The sequence below is a fragment of the Podarcis melisellensis genome (assembly GCF_964234715.1).
Source record: "Podarcis melisellensis genome assembly, chromosome: 7".
Taxonomy (NCBI): Eukaryota; Metazoa; Chordata; class Lepidosauria; order Squamata; family Lacertidae; genus Podarcis; species Podarcis melisellensis.
The window spans coordinates 50,569,910-50,586,136 of NC_138539.1; positions in this window are offsets into that span (position 1 = coordinate 50,569,910).

Genomic DNA, 16,227 nt, shown 5'->3' on the forward strand with positions numbered 1-16,227 from the left:
TTAGGAAAACTGCAATATAGCTTGCCTACAATAATTGATCTGTCTTCCTTTATCTAAGTATTTCCCTTTTTAATCCATTTGTGCATCCGCCTTCCTATTCCTCACATTGTGTACATTCTGAAATCAATTCATGGTCAATTTTCTCTTAAGTTAAAACCAATATTGTCAAATATTTGTCAGAGTTGTTGCTGTGGCTCAATCTAGGATTAGATTAAATCCTAGATACCTCTGGTTTCTGAAAACTATTGTTTGGGAGTTTTAAAAAGTTTTACCAAGAATATTTTTATACGTATAGGCAGTTCAGCAGAAGAATCCCGAAATATGAGTCATCCTCTACTCCAGCCCACAAGGAATTAAAAAGCCAATGGGTGACCCTGACCTCCTGTGGGTTTATGGAATCTAATTTTAGTGAACAGCAAGGCATATAAGTCTGCCTGAGGGCAGCAAGCCACCCCTATTTTCTCAACAGCATAAAGGAAATTTTTTTTGAATGGGAATCTTTGATGAATGCTACTGTCCTAAAATGTTCCGTGAAACTTCACAATTTCAACAATAATATGAAAGGCTACTAATCTTGGTTAGCACTACTGGAAATATGTGTCCAAGCGTGTTTGTTTGTTTGCTTTTAAAAAACAACAACAATAAAACAAGGAAAGTGGACTTTTTTGTTAGGGAAATATTCCTTTTGTCCCCCTTCAAAACCTGGCATTAATTGATGACTTTTGTACTGCCCATGGCCTGTTACTTTTATAAATTGTGACTACCATTTAGAAGCAAGGTTAAGGTAAAGGTAAAGGGACCCCTGACCATTAGGTCCAGTCATAGCCGACTCTGGGGTTGCGGCGCTCATCTCGCTTTATTGGCTGAGGGAGCCGGCATACAGCTTCCAAGTCATGTGGCCAGGATGACTAAGCCGCTTCTGGTGAACCAGAGTAGCGCACGGAAATGCTGTTTAACTTCCCACAGGAATGGTACCTATTTATCTACTTTTACTTTTGATGTGCTTTCGAACTGCTAGGTTGGCAGGAGCAGGGACCGAGCAATGGGAGCTCACCCCATCACGTTGATTCGAACCGCCAACCTGATCAGCAAGTCCTAGGCTCTGTGGTTTAACCCACAGCGCCACCATACTTAAACAAAGGGTGCACAACTATGACTGCTTTATGCATTATGAATGCAAGAATACTGCTGTCCCTACTCTGCTTGTAAAGCATCAGGTTTGCTCTAATACATGCAAATTTCAGGCAGCTATAACTCTTTCCATGCACTGTATGCATGAAGCGGCAAAGCATACAGAAAAGGGATATGGGGTTGCATCTTTCCTTCTTTTCCTGCTGGAGATGGGGCAGAGATATGATTCAGTTTGCATTCAGAGGCAAACCTACCTAATTCTAAGTTTCTGAAACAATACACAAGTCTAAATACAGCCATGCTTCAAAAGTAGAAAATCTCCGAATTTTACAATGCAATTTTACAGCCAAGTAATGTCTACAAGAATGCATATTCTGAAGTGTGCATTTTTTAAAAATAGTCATGAAAATAACACTAAAAATGCATTACATTTGGGGAAATGGCTTTGCAAAATGTGTTTATTTTATTCAAAATTGCGTACAAATATATGTATCCTAGGAGAAATTCACTGATGAATTTTCATGGCAACTTCAAAAACAACAACAACCTGATGAGGAAACGTGAAGAACTGAACCGGACATTGAAAACATGAGAAACCAAGGGAAACTAAAATAGACAGATTCACCTGCTGGCCCCATCTTCACATGTTAGCATGGACATCGAAGGCAATAAACCTTCATGTATAGATCTCGATATTGTGGAGGTTTCCCTGGGTCCCAGAAAGGTCTCCATTCAAAGTCTTCCCAGCCTGGTAGACTTCCATGCCAATGTATGATCTATGGTGTGGGGAACAGCTATATATCACTGGAGGCAGTTCCAGAGACGTTGGCCCTGAAGCCCTTTTCTGTTTGCTCCTTTGCCATAACTAAATTCTTTATTACTCATATTGTTCTTACCCACACATGACTATCCTCATTTATGCTACCAGGAAATGCACCCACTGAAAGCCCTAAACGGCCTCGGCTCAGTATACCTGAAGGAACATATCCAGCCCCATCGTTCAGCCCAGACACTGAGGTCCAGCTCCGAGGACCTTATGGCGGTTCCCACACTGCGAAAAGTGAAGATACCAGGAACTAGGCAGAGGGTCTTCTTTGTGGAACCCCCTCCCACCAGATGTCAAGGAAATAAACAACTATCTGACTTTTAGAAGACATCTAAAGGCAGCCTTATTTAGGGAAGTTTTTAATGTTTGAAGTTTTATCATTTTTTAATTATTATCATAATTAATTCTGTTGGGAGCCGACCAGAGTGACTGAGGAAACCCAACCAGAAGGGCGGGCTATAAATAATAAATTTTATTATTATTATTGAAAATGTTCCTGCTATTTGATTCTGGTTTTAATATGTATTGTTAATTATGTGATAAGGATAGTTGTCAGGCCTAACTATCTTTCCATAATCAAAACAAAAAAAATTCCTTCCAGTAGCACCTTAAAGACCAACCAAGTTAGTTCTTGGTATGAGCTTTCGTGTGCATGCACACTTCTTCAGATACACCTACCTATCTGTATCTTTCCATAAGTCTCACTGGATTGTTTTTTTCCCAACAGCCTAGCCCTAGAACATGTACAAAGTGCAATAAATAAAACAAAACAAAACTGGAGGGTAAAAGAAATGTGAAGAAATGGAGAAGTTAAGAGTTCTGATAGTTACATTTCCATGTGCAGGATAAAAGAAGGAGCTCAAAGTGAATAAATATAAATGGTAACATTAAATGGAAAGGAAGGGGATATTTTCCTTTTGGTTACCAAATCTGATTTCAAGTCAGCTGCTTGAGATCCAAGCAAGATAAAGGGCCAATAGTTGTTTGCTGCCTGTCATGGAAACTAAAGAGCTGGGTTTGCTCCACATCAGTCATGACAGAAAACTAAAAGGTATTTATCTCTCTCTGGTGGGGAAAGGAAGGGAAATAAACCCTCACATAAACACCAATAAAGGTTTTGCCTGACAGCAAGTGATCTATCTGTTCCCTAACAGTTCCAACATCCAATTTTCCTCATGCTGAGGCAATTCCTGTCTTTATCAACTTCCTTGGCCTCATGTGCCTCGAAACTACATACAAATCAACAGCACAAGAAGTAAAATGGAGGCCCTTTTTAAAAAGGGGACAGCAGTGTACAATAATGGGAGACAAATTGCTACTCTTGCTCCAATTCCTAGTGCCCAGGAAACCCCACAATTGGCAAAAATACCATTGCAAGATGGCTGGATGGGCAATCGCCCTTCTAACCCTTGTGCTTGTGGCATTGTGTAAGTACACTAAATCAGTAACTATATCTCTGGCAAGCTAACTTGCTCTGTACACTGAAATTATTCCTTAAAACAATTAATGGCTCTAAGAACCAGCTATGCATGGCAAATTGATGTGTTCCTGTGATCTTACTGCAAAATGTGCCTTTTTTAAAAATGCAGAAGGGATATTCCTGCAGCAGCAAATACGTTCATAGAAATCAAGTGAGAACTGAAGATACTCTGGTGCATCTCAGACATGGACAAATCTGTGATGGAGATACATTTCCGAGAACCACATAGCAATGGATTTCATTTGAAGGATAGAGCCACGTGAGCCAAGTTCATTTCCCATGCATAGGATCAGAGTTATTCCCGGAAGAAAAGCTAAATCAGCATTAGGGTTGGCATTTTGAGGTATTTGCTGATGATCCCATTCCAGCAAAGGGCCCAGTGAGAACTGTGGAAGCCCCACAAGTAAGCTTCTCTTCTTTGTTGTTGCCACTGCCTTTTCACTACCCTCTAAGTGAGGTAGTAGTGACAGATGCAAGAACGGAGAGCAGCTCCCTTTCCCCAGTTCACCCCTTTGGCGGAGGCTCAGATTGGGCGTAGAGGAATAAGGGAAAATGAGTGTACAACGGTGACACCAGGGAAAGAGTCAGCCTGCTGAATGTACCTAGACTGTCTGTATAATCTGGAAACTGAAACACACAGGGCTGGGTAAAATTAAGGCATGGGGATTCCCCCAAAGAATTCTGGGAAATGTAGTTTAAGAGTGCTGGAAATTGTAGATCTGTGAGGGGTAAAGTATGGCTTCCTTTACAGCACCTTTATATCTCTGCATATATTACAGATCCAAATTTGGATCCAAAGGCTTCCAACATTGTCCTCTGGAATGCCGCAAATAATGCAGCTGTCTCTGTGTGTCTCCTTCAAAAGTTTGCTACTCCTTCCTCAAAATACCTCCATAGCTGATGTGACAGCCCCTGGAATTTGAGACCCACAAGCATCTTCCTAATGTACCTTTATAGCTGAGAACTGTCTGCCAACCTGAGACGATGTCTGAGGAGAACTCTATGCCACCAATGACCACTCTATCCCTGCTTTTCCAGAAGGGCTATGAAAGAAATTATGCTCCAATGAATGACAATGATAGGGTAGCTGAGAACCTCAGGCCATGCCATCTTATGAAATGCTGCCCGCTGAAGGAAATATTTACAATTTTATAAGTCGGATCCCCTGCCCTCCCGCCCTATTTTCATGCGTTCGCCATCTTGGCCTTTCTATAGACTATTGTTGGTCACAATAGGCCAGGTAGGAATTTTCACACTTGGCAAATTGGCACCAGCCATGTGGTTTTCGCCTGCCTTGTAACGATCGTCACAACTTTATAAGGTTTGGCGGTTAGGCATTGGTAAACCTGGTTTATGGGAGGGAAGGTTGTGGCCTTCACAATCAACAAGGCTCCCCCTACTGGTAGTTGACCTTTATGAGACTACCTGCATGACCGGCAGGAGTCAGATATAGTTGGTTCAGTTCCAATGCCTAAGCCAGTACTGCTCACATCTGTAACCAATAAAGTTGTGGCCTTATTTATCCCATTAACCCAAAATAGTGGTGTCCATGTGTTTCATTATTTAAGAAATGGGGTAGGGCTTAGGGGCACACCATGCAAAAATGTGTGGTGTGTACACAGCCCAGGTCAAGGGGACAGTCTATGCAAGTTTGGCAAGATTCCTCCCTTTAGGCTTTCCATTAACACCTATGGGTGGGATCAGCATGGGGTGCAGCAGAAGGGCTGGGTAAGCATGCCCAGAAGAGCTGTTTCTCCTCATGTGATCTTAACTGTGTGCAATATCGACCTAGGAAGATGGCCCCAACATTGATATTGCGCCAGTTACCAAGAGGTATGAAAAACAGGCAACAGTAATTTCTGAATCTCTGCTGGTTTGTCACATGGCGAAAGAGGCGGCTTCTAAAAGGAAAGGGGATAGAATCCCCACTGTGCCCATGAACCTCACGGCACAGCCTTTGGGATCCACGCCAGTAGCTTTCATTACAGCATTGCATCCGTGTTCAAATATTTAACAAGCTTGTTGTCAAAAGTAAACCAAGTATTAATTCAGGGCGTAAAGTAAGCATAATAAAATATTCATAAGTACTGGCATTAAAACAGCTGAAAGTAAAATGAGGGGGGGAATTAAAATGAAGTTCAAGATTTAGTAGGAAAAGAACTTACTCAATAACCTCGCTAGTCTTAAGCACAGTGACTGTCTACAACATAATATCGCAAATTACTTCAGCGATATGTAAATTTAACTCTCTGCATTCAGTAATTATGGGTGCGATGCACAAATCACTTACGTAAGAAAACTTGTGTGTGTGTTTTATATCAAAATACATGTTATTTCTATTTAAATAAATGAAATGTAGTTTACGTGGAAGCACCTCTCTAGCTAAGCGGTTTGTAAATCACATTCTCTTTCTCTCTCTCTCTCCTTACATTTGTGTGTATCTAGTCTAGTGTCTGTGATTTATATCACTTAGAAAAACATGCATATGCAGTGCTTTTTTTCTTAAAAAAATGTTTCGGGGTACTCTCATTTTGACTCAAGAAAATCTCCATTTTATAGTTCAAAAAATAGATACAGTAAATGGACAAAAGTACAAAGATTCACAAAATGTTTAGGGATAGCTGTACTCCTGCGTACCCCACCCCCCAAAGACAACACTGTACATATGTATACAACCTGTAGTGGCAGTAACAAGGAAAAAAAAGTAGATAGACAAGCAAAGATGTAAGTAACAACTAATTCAAACTAGAAGAGTCCTGTTGAAAACAGTGGCCATGACTACTGTTTTGAATGTTGGATTCAGACCTGGGAGACCAGGGTTCAAATCCCCATTTGGTCACAAAATTTCTTGGGCCATTCACTGTCTTTCAGGCTAACCTATCTCACAGATTTGTTGTGGGGATTAAATAAGGAAGGGAGACTCATGCATGCCACCTTGAGCTCCTGGGAGGAAAAGGCTGAATATCAGTGCAATAAAACAAACCACTGAATTAACAAATAAAAATAAGCTGCTTGATTTCAATGGGTCTGCTCTTAATATGACTTACAGCACAATCCCAAACAGGTCTACTCATAAGTAAATCCTATTGAATTCAAAGGGACGTACTCCCAAATAAATGCGATCAGGATTGCAGTTTTAGCTGAACACAATGCATAGATGTAGATATACACCAGTACATTATTGTAAATCCTATGCACATTGATAAAAAGAATGCAGTCGTTTTAGCATTTTTGATCATTCTATAAAGCAGACACATAGCTACTTCATCCAAGTTGTTTCAGCCCATAACACTTAACCCAAATGAAAATGTGGTACTCGTATATTCCATCTGTTGAGTATGTTCACTTATCCATCTGTGAGACTGTACGAGCCATTGGCTGAACTACTGTGATGTCAATTGCCAGGGTTCTACATTTAGGGTTCTCTTCACATCTATCTAAAATGATCTGTTCAGGAGTTAAGTGTGATCACAAGGAACCTGTAAACTGAAGGCACTGTGTACTGTTGATGCAAAGAAGGGTCAGATATTTAATGTCTGAATTTAGAATAAACCCATTATGTTTTATGTTTCACTTTACCGCTAGTACTAAACTAATATGAAAGCACCAGTGCAATGTGTTGTTGCTGTTGCTGCTGATTTTTTTATTTCTCAATTGTATATTAAAATACAGGGGTCCTGATTAAAGCTTCAGGACTACAAAAGTAAAGAGGCTAAAACTCTTGACAGTCATTAAACTAGCTTAACATTTTCACATTATTGTGTTAGGCATTGTTGTCTCATTATAGTTCTTCTGGTGAGCATTACAAGGCTGCCTGTCTCTTGCTCTTGAGAATCCTTCATTTTTCCTCATGTGTCAATAATTCTCAAAAGCCCACAGTGTGGTGAACCTTTATTCCCTTGTGACAGCTGTCAAAGCATTGCCATGCCACACAATTCACGCTGTGTTCTGGTCCTACATATTAAGGCTTATCCATTCCTTGCAGGGCAACAAAAAGGAGGTATGCATGAAAAAGCAAGTCCAGGAGAATCATGGGACACCCAAAAAGAAACTGGGGGGGGGGGACTAAAAACATAAAGAAATTTAATTAAGAAAGCTGAAAAAAATAAGACTTTCTTGCCTACGAAAGGCTGAAAGCATAAAAGTGACTGTCCGGGTTGCTTCTTAATGCTATGAACAGACTTGAGGGAGGCAATTCTATGGCAAGATCTGCCAGGACGGGCACCTTATGGTGCAGTGGATATCTGGTTCAGCTGGTGTTAAGTCTCAAACCCTAGCTCAGCCAAAGACATGGCAGCACAGTTTGCTTATCCCAGCATAGTTGGGGCTCAGCTGGCTGAGCTGAGGCCATTGTAAGACCTCAGATAGGGGCGTTCTTAGGGTGGGCCAGGACCAGAGAGCAGGGATTCAGGCTGGATCCTAAGCCCAGTCAGCTCTGTCACATGATCTGTCAAGCTGGCATACAACACTATTTTAAAGCCTTGTTTCCCCTCTGCCAGGCATAGGCAGAGCAGCAGGTTTTAGATGTGGTGTAACTTTAAGCTGTTGTGTTCAGGTCCAGATAGCAGGCTTCCCACAGGCATCTAGTTGCTTACTTTGAGAACAGATTGCTGGACTAGATGGTCCTGCTCCAGGAGGCTCATCTTATCTTCTAATGATTCACACATAAGCACCAGAATGCACATAAAACTCTGTGTTGAGGGGCATGTGGTTCAGAGAAACAAAGGCTCACACCAGCCTTTTTCCCAGCAATTGTACTTAGCAACTTCTGGGAAATTTGTCTGTGTTTAGAATAACTATTTATAAGCCAGGAATCGGACAATGTAACACAGTTCTAAAAAAAGCAACATATCATTATTCAGATACAAGTCTTTGCCAGTTTTAAAATAATTGAGGTATTTATTTTGGAAACTAATTTCTAGCATATGCAATAGATACTCCTCTGTTACAATTGTTTTAGGCACTTTATATACTCTATGCAGGTTTTGTATTCGTTATCTGTGCTGTGTATTGTAGTTTTGACCTTCTAATTTGCTACTAAGTAGTGTAGTTGTATTGATTCAGTATCTATTGCACTGCAAAGTGGTGTGGCATCATTGATTTAACTTGTAAAATGCTACTGGAATAAATCTGACAATTTCCCTCCCCCCTAAAAAAATCATCTCTTGAATTCACTTACAAAATTCCTGATTCAATTTCAGAAGGATAGGTCAACTGCTGTTTACTCAAAGAACAGTCTTGAGTCATCAGTTTTCTAATATTCCCCCCTCCACACCTGAAACATAAAAAGCTAGGGATGAAGTGGTATAATCAAGGTCAAATTTCCAACTGAATTCAGCCAAGGTGGAGTTTCACCATGTGGGTTAAACCAACTTATTTCAATATTATAATAAGGCAAACTCCTTTTAAATTCATCACAGAATTCTCAAGATTTTTGCCAAGCCCCATTTCATTGGGCAGTATGAAACTAACAACACAATCCTAAGCCTACATCCACTGGGATGAGCAAGTTAAGATGTGGCAGATCATAACTAGAGTTAAGATGTGGGGCCCCATCATCTGCTGCCCTGTGCATGGACTGTGGCAATAAATTCTAGCCCTGGCTGTACCGGTGGAACAATAGAAGATGTGTTTGAGTTTGTGTTAATGCTTTTGACTCCAGTGGCTGCTTTCTGCTGTTGTGGAGCATATAGGAGCACACTTGCTTCAGTGCCAAAAATAGGGAGGAGAACAGTTCTTTTTGTTGTGTATCTGTTCAGACTCCAGGGCCTCCTATACCCTGTTGCCATTTTAGAGAGGAGCAGTAGCCCATTGATGTGTTAATTAATCTGTTATGTCTGGTCTCACTTCACAGATTTGCTGGGCTGATTTGTAGCAGGGACAGAAATGGCAGGATTTGAGGAATGCTGTCTGACTACAATCATCTGCGGAAGCTTTGCTACACACCAGTTCAATTGCAAGGGCTTACATTTTGGCCTCCTGAAGTGCACCATGCAATTTTAGCTCTGACTGAATGTTAAACTGTAAATAAAAAAAAAGTTTGAAAAGGAAGTCAACGCATCAAATTTCCAACCTTTGTCAAATGCTGCATATCCTTTATATAGCAATTTGGTGGTGTGTTTCTTCCAAGCACTAAGCAAGCTGATAAAACAATGTGAGCTGCTGGTTTGTCACTTTTTTGAAAAATAAAATTGGGAACCAGAAATGAGGAATCACAAAAGAGGAATAACAAACAAACAAGTATTCTAAAGATGCTGTAAAAGGAGAAAGCAGCAGCAGCAACAACAACCAGACACTCATTTAACATGTGCCAACAAGAAACTCTGCAGTATCTTTTGCCATTTGCAGCTCAGCATATTCTCAAGCTCTCCCCTCCTTACCTCCTTTTAATTAAATATATTCGCACATGAAATAATTTGGTGTAACTTAATAAATGTTTAAGCACCACTCCCTTCCATGTAACTGTCTTGTAGTTTAAGTCATTATGGCCTACTTTTCAACAGGAGAATGTCTTAATTTTGAGTGTATCAAATCTAATCCTACGGTTTATTGTGGGTAACCCCAGTTGGTCCTGTTCTAAGGCTTTCCCTTCTTTTTGGAGGAACAGAAGTTGCACGCCGGCACCGCTGGTGGCCTGAATCACCTCAATTTGTTCTAGCAATCAGAGGCAGCTGCTCCATGTGAAAGGAGCGTGGACCAGTGAGCAGAGCATTAAGACTGACCTCGGGCTGAATGTGAAAAGACTCAGCCTTTTCTACTAGGCCACTGGAGCATGTGCAAACAGATTTGCCGAGGTACAAAATGCTCCAGTGATTTAAAGCAAGGTTTTCGCCTCTCTTTCTCTCGTTTTCTTTTTTTAGGAATGAAACAGGACAGAAGACAATCTTAGCAACATCTGTTGCCTTTCACTTGTGCCTTGGCAGAGGACAATATCTTTTCAGAAAGCACTGACACGCATGAGAAAAGGGGGGGGGGGAGAAGGCTTCAAGAGAGAAGTGTTAAGACATGTTTCCCAACACACACAGTTGGTTCTTTTTTATGGAGGGTCTATCAGAATTCTTTTGATGAGGAAAATAAGAGGGTGGGAGGGGGGAGTCCCCCTTCCTTTGCCATTTCCCTCCCGTTTGTGGCAAAATTGTCCAGAAAGAAATCTTTAGCCAATAACAAAGTCCAAGTGGCTCTATAACACTGCAGAAACTGTTAAATCTGCCTCCTTTTGCTTTTATTCTCTCAGTGAAAGGATGCTTGACAGCCCTAATCTGAAACACACTTAATAATAAGTGTGAAGAAATTTATGCTTAACATGAGCTCACATCTGTTACTTTTTAATTTTCTCATTAATTTGAGTTGGCTAATCATAGCTCAGGAGTGGCAGCACTGTTGTAACACTTGTACTGTGAGTTTTACGACTTATTGTTTTATTATTATTTGTGCTTGTTGTTTAGACAAGTTCCTTCTCCAATTCCTTGACGACTATCCCACTCCCCCCCGCTCCATTCCATCTCACACTTTCCAAAACAAGAAAATGAAACGAGCACTAATTTTATCTAACTCAGAGAGAGAAGGGGGTTAGCTGCTCCCTTCCCTGCATCACTTTTCACAGGCAATTTTGCTCAGTCCATCCATGACATGCCTTCATAAAAATGACAGATGAAGCAGCTGAGTAACTGGTGGGTATATTATCCTCCTGCAGGCATCTGCAGCTCAGAAAGGCACCTATTCTATTGTTGGCCTTAGGACTGAGAAGTAAATTCTATATTGTACACAAAACCATTCTTACATCCATCCCACTATTTTGTAGATAAATTAAATGTGACCACCCCTCTCAAGAAAGAGAGAAAAATAACAAGGAAATGGGCTGACACGGATTAGCAGCAAAGATGGGGTGGGGACAAGCCAAGATACAGTTTTAAATAAACAGGAGGATATTGTCATCCTATACAAGTATAAATGTGCAGATATTGAAGATTTCACACACATTATTTACCTTTTGTGCCATGGTCTTTAGAGTAATAGCATCATACAGGTCATGTGTATTTTTGTCTGCAAGTGCTGATGTTTATGTAGCCAAAACAGCACCATGCATGCACAAGAAAAGAAAGTATTATCAGGTTCAGGGAAACACAAAAGTCTGCAGAAGTACAAACAAATAAATAAAAACTAAGGGGAGAGGAGGACATCAGAAATAGACTACTGTGGATTGAGCACGTTCAGTAGTCATGGAACACTGACTGTTGGGAGGAAGAAAGGAAAGCTGGGTGGAAGGGAGAATGGAATGGAGTAACCTGGAGATGGGCATGGCTGGTGGGCTGGAACACCAAGTAGAAACTATCCACACAGCAACAGGAACATCTTGTTCTCTACTAGTGGTAAATTCTACTTTTGTGATAGGCATTAAGGGAGTGAAAAGCCACTGGAGGCATAAAGAACATTTGTTTTAACTATTTACAAAGCAGTGTAGAGATGGAAGGGCAGAATCTTGTTGGCTCATCATGAATAGCAGCCAATAACAAATATATGCATGTGACACTGGGGTTCTGGTGGGGTGGGCCTAGAGAAGGGGTTCTAAGCCTGTCGGGTGGGACTAGAGAAAGGGTTATAAACTGATTAGGGTGGGACTAGAGAGGGGGTTCTAAGCCTGTTGGGTGGGACTAAACCTGTTGAGCATGGTCATGGGACCTGGCAACCTGCTGTAAATTAAGCCAGCAAAAGAAGCACTGCAACTCAAACACTATTTTTAAGACTTGTTTTCTACTTTCCAGACTAAGCTTGGTTCAGCTAGCAGTAGCCCTGCTGAACGGAGTTTGGCTCTGGTGTGATTTTACACTGGCTTAACATACATACTTACTTTACAACAGCTGTATATATGTATACACACACACTATATACACACATATACACATTTACACATACATATACAGATGTAGGATTGCTCCCTAAAGGATGTGGGCAGGTGGTTTTTTATGAGATGGACAGAAGCTGTGGTGCCTGAACACAAGAAGAGCTGTAAATGAGATGGAAGGTCCACAAGTAAATATTTCCTCTGAGGGAAAGTATATCAACATAATGAAAGAAGCTTGTTTATTTGGTGGGCACATTCCATGGATGTTTTATTTGCAGCATTATCCCTCCACCAGCCCCTGGAGTTCATCTGTGCTCCTCATTTCCTACCACAACTAGTAGGGAACTTTCATAAATGGCCACTGTCCTCATGACTGACAAGCAGCTTCTCTAGGCAGTGACCCAGTTATGCATTGCTACCCACATTTAGCCCTAAAGTACAAGAAGGAGTCTTTACTATTTCTTAGACAATGAATCAAAGTCAGTACTTTCTTAAAGGTTCTCCATACACAGGTGACCTTTAGCATTTTGTCTACAAGAGATCTGCTACCCCACAGTAAGATGGAATTGCCTCGTCTTGCTCCTACAGTGAGACTATGAGACTTATATATCACAGAACATATGCTAGTTTCTCCGTACAACATTTCAATGCCTCAGGCAAGGTCCAGTTAGCACTTTCTGTTCCTTTATTTGACCTTTGTTTTTCTTTACTCCTACAAATTTGAAAAAAGGACAGTTGTGCATTTTCAGGTGAAACAGAATGATAACAGCATAACATATATAGGGATGGATTTGTTCTACAGACGTGTTGATGTTTGGAGACACACCCAGGCTACATTCCCAGAGTGGTTTAATCAATCTCACTGAATGTGGAACTCTTGGAATTGTTACTCTGGGAGAGGTATAGGGATCTCCTAACAACTCTTAGCATCCTTAACAAGCTACAGCTTCCATAATTCTCTGGGGGAAGCCATGACTGTTTAAAGTGGTATCCTAGTGCTTTATATGCATGATGTGAATGTGGCTCTAATGTGGAAACCAACAGGTAATATAAACAACAGATTGTGATATGTCATATAGCACAATGGCATATATGTATTCTGCCTGGAAATGATAGAATAATCTATCTTAGTCTACAACACAACTAGCATATATCTTCTGAATTTGCATATGCGTGCACTAACCATTTATACATGTGAAATTTGCACAACCCTGTCTTCTTCATGCTGAGCAGATGGCACTTCTTCATTCACTTCACCGGGCAGCTATGAATGCCCAAAAGGCTGCACTTATAATATTGTGTTAGACTAAGGACAGCAAATGTGGTGCCTCGACATATTGTTGGACTACAACTTCCATCATCCTGGACCTTTGACCATGGGGCTGATAGTTGTAGTCCAACAACATCTATATGATTAAAGATTGCATGATATACAGCAAGTGAGAGAGAGAGCAAGTGTGAGAGACATTCATGGAGTCATCTTCCTATTAATAAATCAATGATAAAACATTTTGTTGTAGCTGCAGCGGAATATCCAAGGTTTAATGAATTAATGTAGAAGTGGGACAAGGAAACAGTAAAGTGAATTCCACTATAGAACTATATAATAGACTGTGAATGGCAATCAAGTTGAGTTCTTTGTTGCTAGAAAGTTTTCCGTCTTTTCTTGACAGGTGTTTTCTGCTCTTTTGAGAAATGTGAATGAAAGAAATAAGCGTAGATTGAAGAGAGTCAGAGCATGTGGATCTGTGTTTGATTTATAGTTATATCAGGATGCTTATGGAAATAGAAAGCATTCTCCTTTCTCAGACGGAAGGTCATATATTCAAGTTGCACACTTAGAGTTTGGCTTCCACATAATGCCATAGTAAGGGAGTGGGGTTTGTGTTTGCGCGCTTAGAGCTAGTTATATTTCTGTCATGCTTATGCAGAGCATGGAACACTATGCCTGCTATCCTTCTGATGGAGTATCTGGCAGATGGAAAGATAAACTTCCTGAGAATGTATCCTTCTTATTCCAGAAAAGCAATGTTATGGCTTAGATTGTAATAATATCCTATTCACGAGGGACTGGGGCTCTGTTGTTGGCATTCGTCTAAGGACAAAATGGAGGAGTGTGCCTTTGGGGGCGAAGTCAAACTGCTGAAACTGTTGAAAGCTCCAGAGACCAATATGGGAGAGACATGTTTTGTTGTAGCTGGGGCAGAGGAAGGTTGTGCTGATGCAGGCAGATGCACCCTACAGAGCGGGCTTGACGTTGCCAGCCTTCCTGAGAAAATATCCTTCCAGAAAGGTAATGTTGTGGCTTCGATTGTAATAATACCCAATTCACAAGGGATTGTGGCCCTGTGGCCCTCCATATGTTGTTGGATTCTAACTCCCCTCAGCCTCATTCAGTATAGCCAATGGTCAGGGAAGATGAGAGTTGGAGTCCACAATATCTAGAGCAGTAGTGGGGAGTTTCCTGCTCACTGAGACTCAGATCTCCACCAGGCCATTTTAGGCAAACCTTGCCTATTCTCCCTGTGTGGGACAACATATGTAAAGAGTTGCTGGGAAGTTCAGAAAGTGCCAAATGTACATTTTTTTAAAAAGTACACATTTTGTTATTTCTGAGCTTAGCATTATACTTCATAATATAAACATTTACACTCTGGTTGACCATCTGATGGCCTGTAGTCTTGATCTGGCACCAAGCAATTTTATCTGGCGCTAGTGGCCATACCAAATATTTACCAAGACAATTTCCTGCGTAATTTTATTTGCAGTACACAAAAGAAGATTGCACTGGGAAATGCTTCTACTACTTACAATGTTGCCTCTCTCTTTTTGATACTGTATCTAATATGTAAATGCACAGATCAAATTGCAAAAGCTACTTTCCTAGGGTGTCCATCACAATTATGACAGTTGCTACCTCGCAGGGAATGTTCACTCAATGCTTATTTTTAGGGGCTAGCCATGTCAGTTCAGAGCATTTGATCACCGCAATCTATGTGTTAACAATCTTCGCCTTATGTTATTCCTCTGCCTAGTCACACAGGAAATGTGACAGATTGCATGAGCAGAAACAGCTCAGTAGTATTGGCGTAAGGATGTCTGAGGGATGAAAAGCCTGCCCCCTGAATCCTACATGCTCCTTTGTGAGCTAAAGTGCCAGATATAGAGGCTGAGACGACGCCATTAGAGCAGGTGTATAAAGGTAAAGGTAAAGGTACCCCTGCCCGTACGGGCCAGTCTTGACAGACTCTGGGGTTGTGCGCCCATCTCACTTAAGAGGCCAGGGGCCAGCGCTGTCCGGAGACACTTCCGGGTCACATGGCCAGTGTGACATCGCTGCTCTGGCGAGCCAGAGCCGCACACGGAAACGCCGTTTACCTTCCCGCTGGTAAGCGGTCCCTATTTATCTACTTGCACCCGGAGGTGCTTTCGAACTGCTAGGTTGGCAGGCGCTGGGACCGAGCAGCGGGAGCGCACCCCGCAGCAGGGATTCGAACCGCCGACCTTTCGATCAGCAAGTCCTAGGCGCTGAGGCTTTAACCCACAGCAGTGGCTAAATGTGTGCGGAAAAGGTACTGATTAATATGAATGCTGTAAGGATTACTGGCAAAATGTATCTGAAGAGCTTTGGACAATGGAAAGTACTCTTAATGTTATGTACCACTATCCAAATATGAGTAAGAGAAGATTCCTCAGTTGCATCTGTTCCATTCAGACTAGACTACTGCAATATGCTCTGCATCACACTGTTTGGGTTTGCCCACACCTCCATTTGCCTCACTACTAAATCAGATCAAATGGCAACCAGGTTTTCCATGGCTGTTTGCTCTGATTCAGCGGTAGAGTGCATGTTTCCCAGGGGAAAGCTGTGGGACAAACACAAAACCACTCAGACCTGTGCTTTCCAGGCACAGGACAAGGGGAAGAGTGGATAAGCCCAGTGTAAAG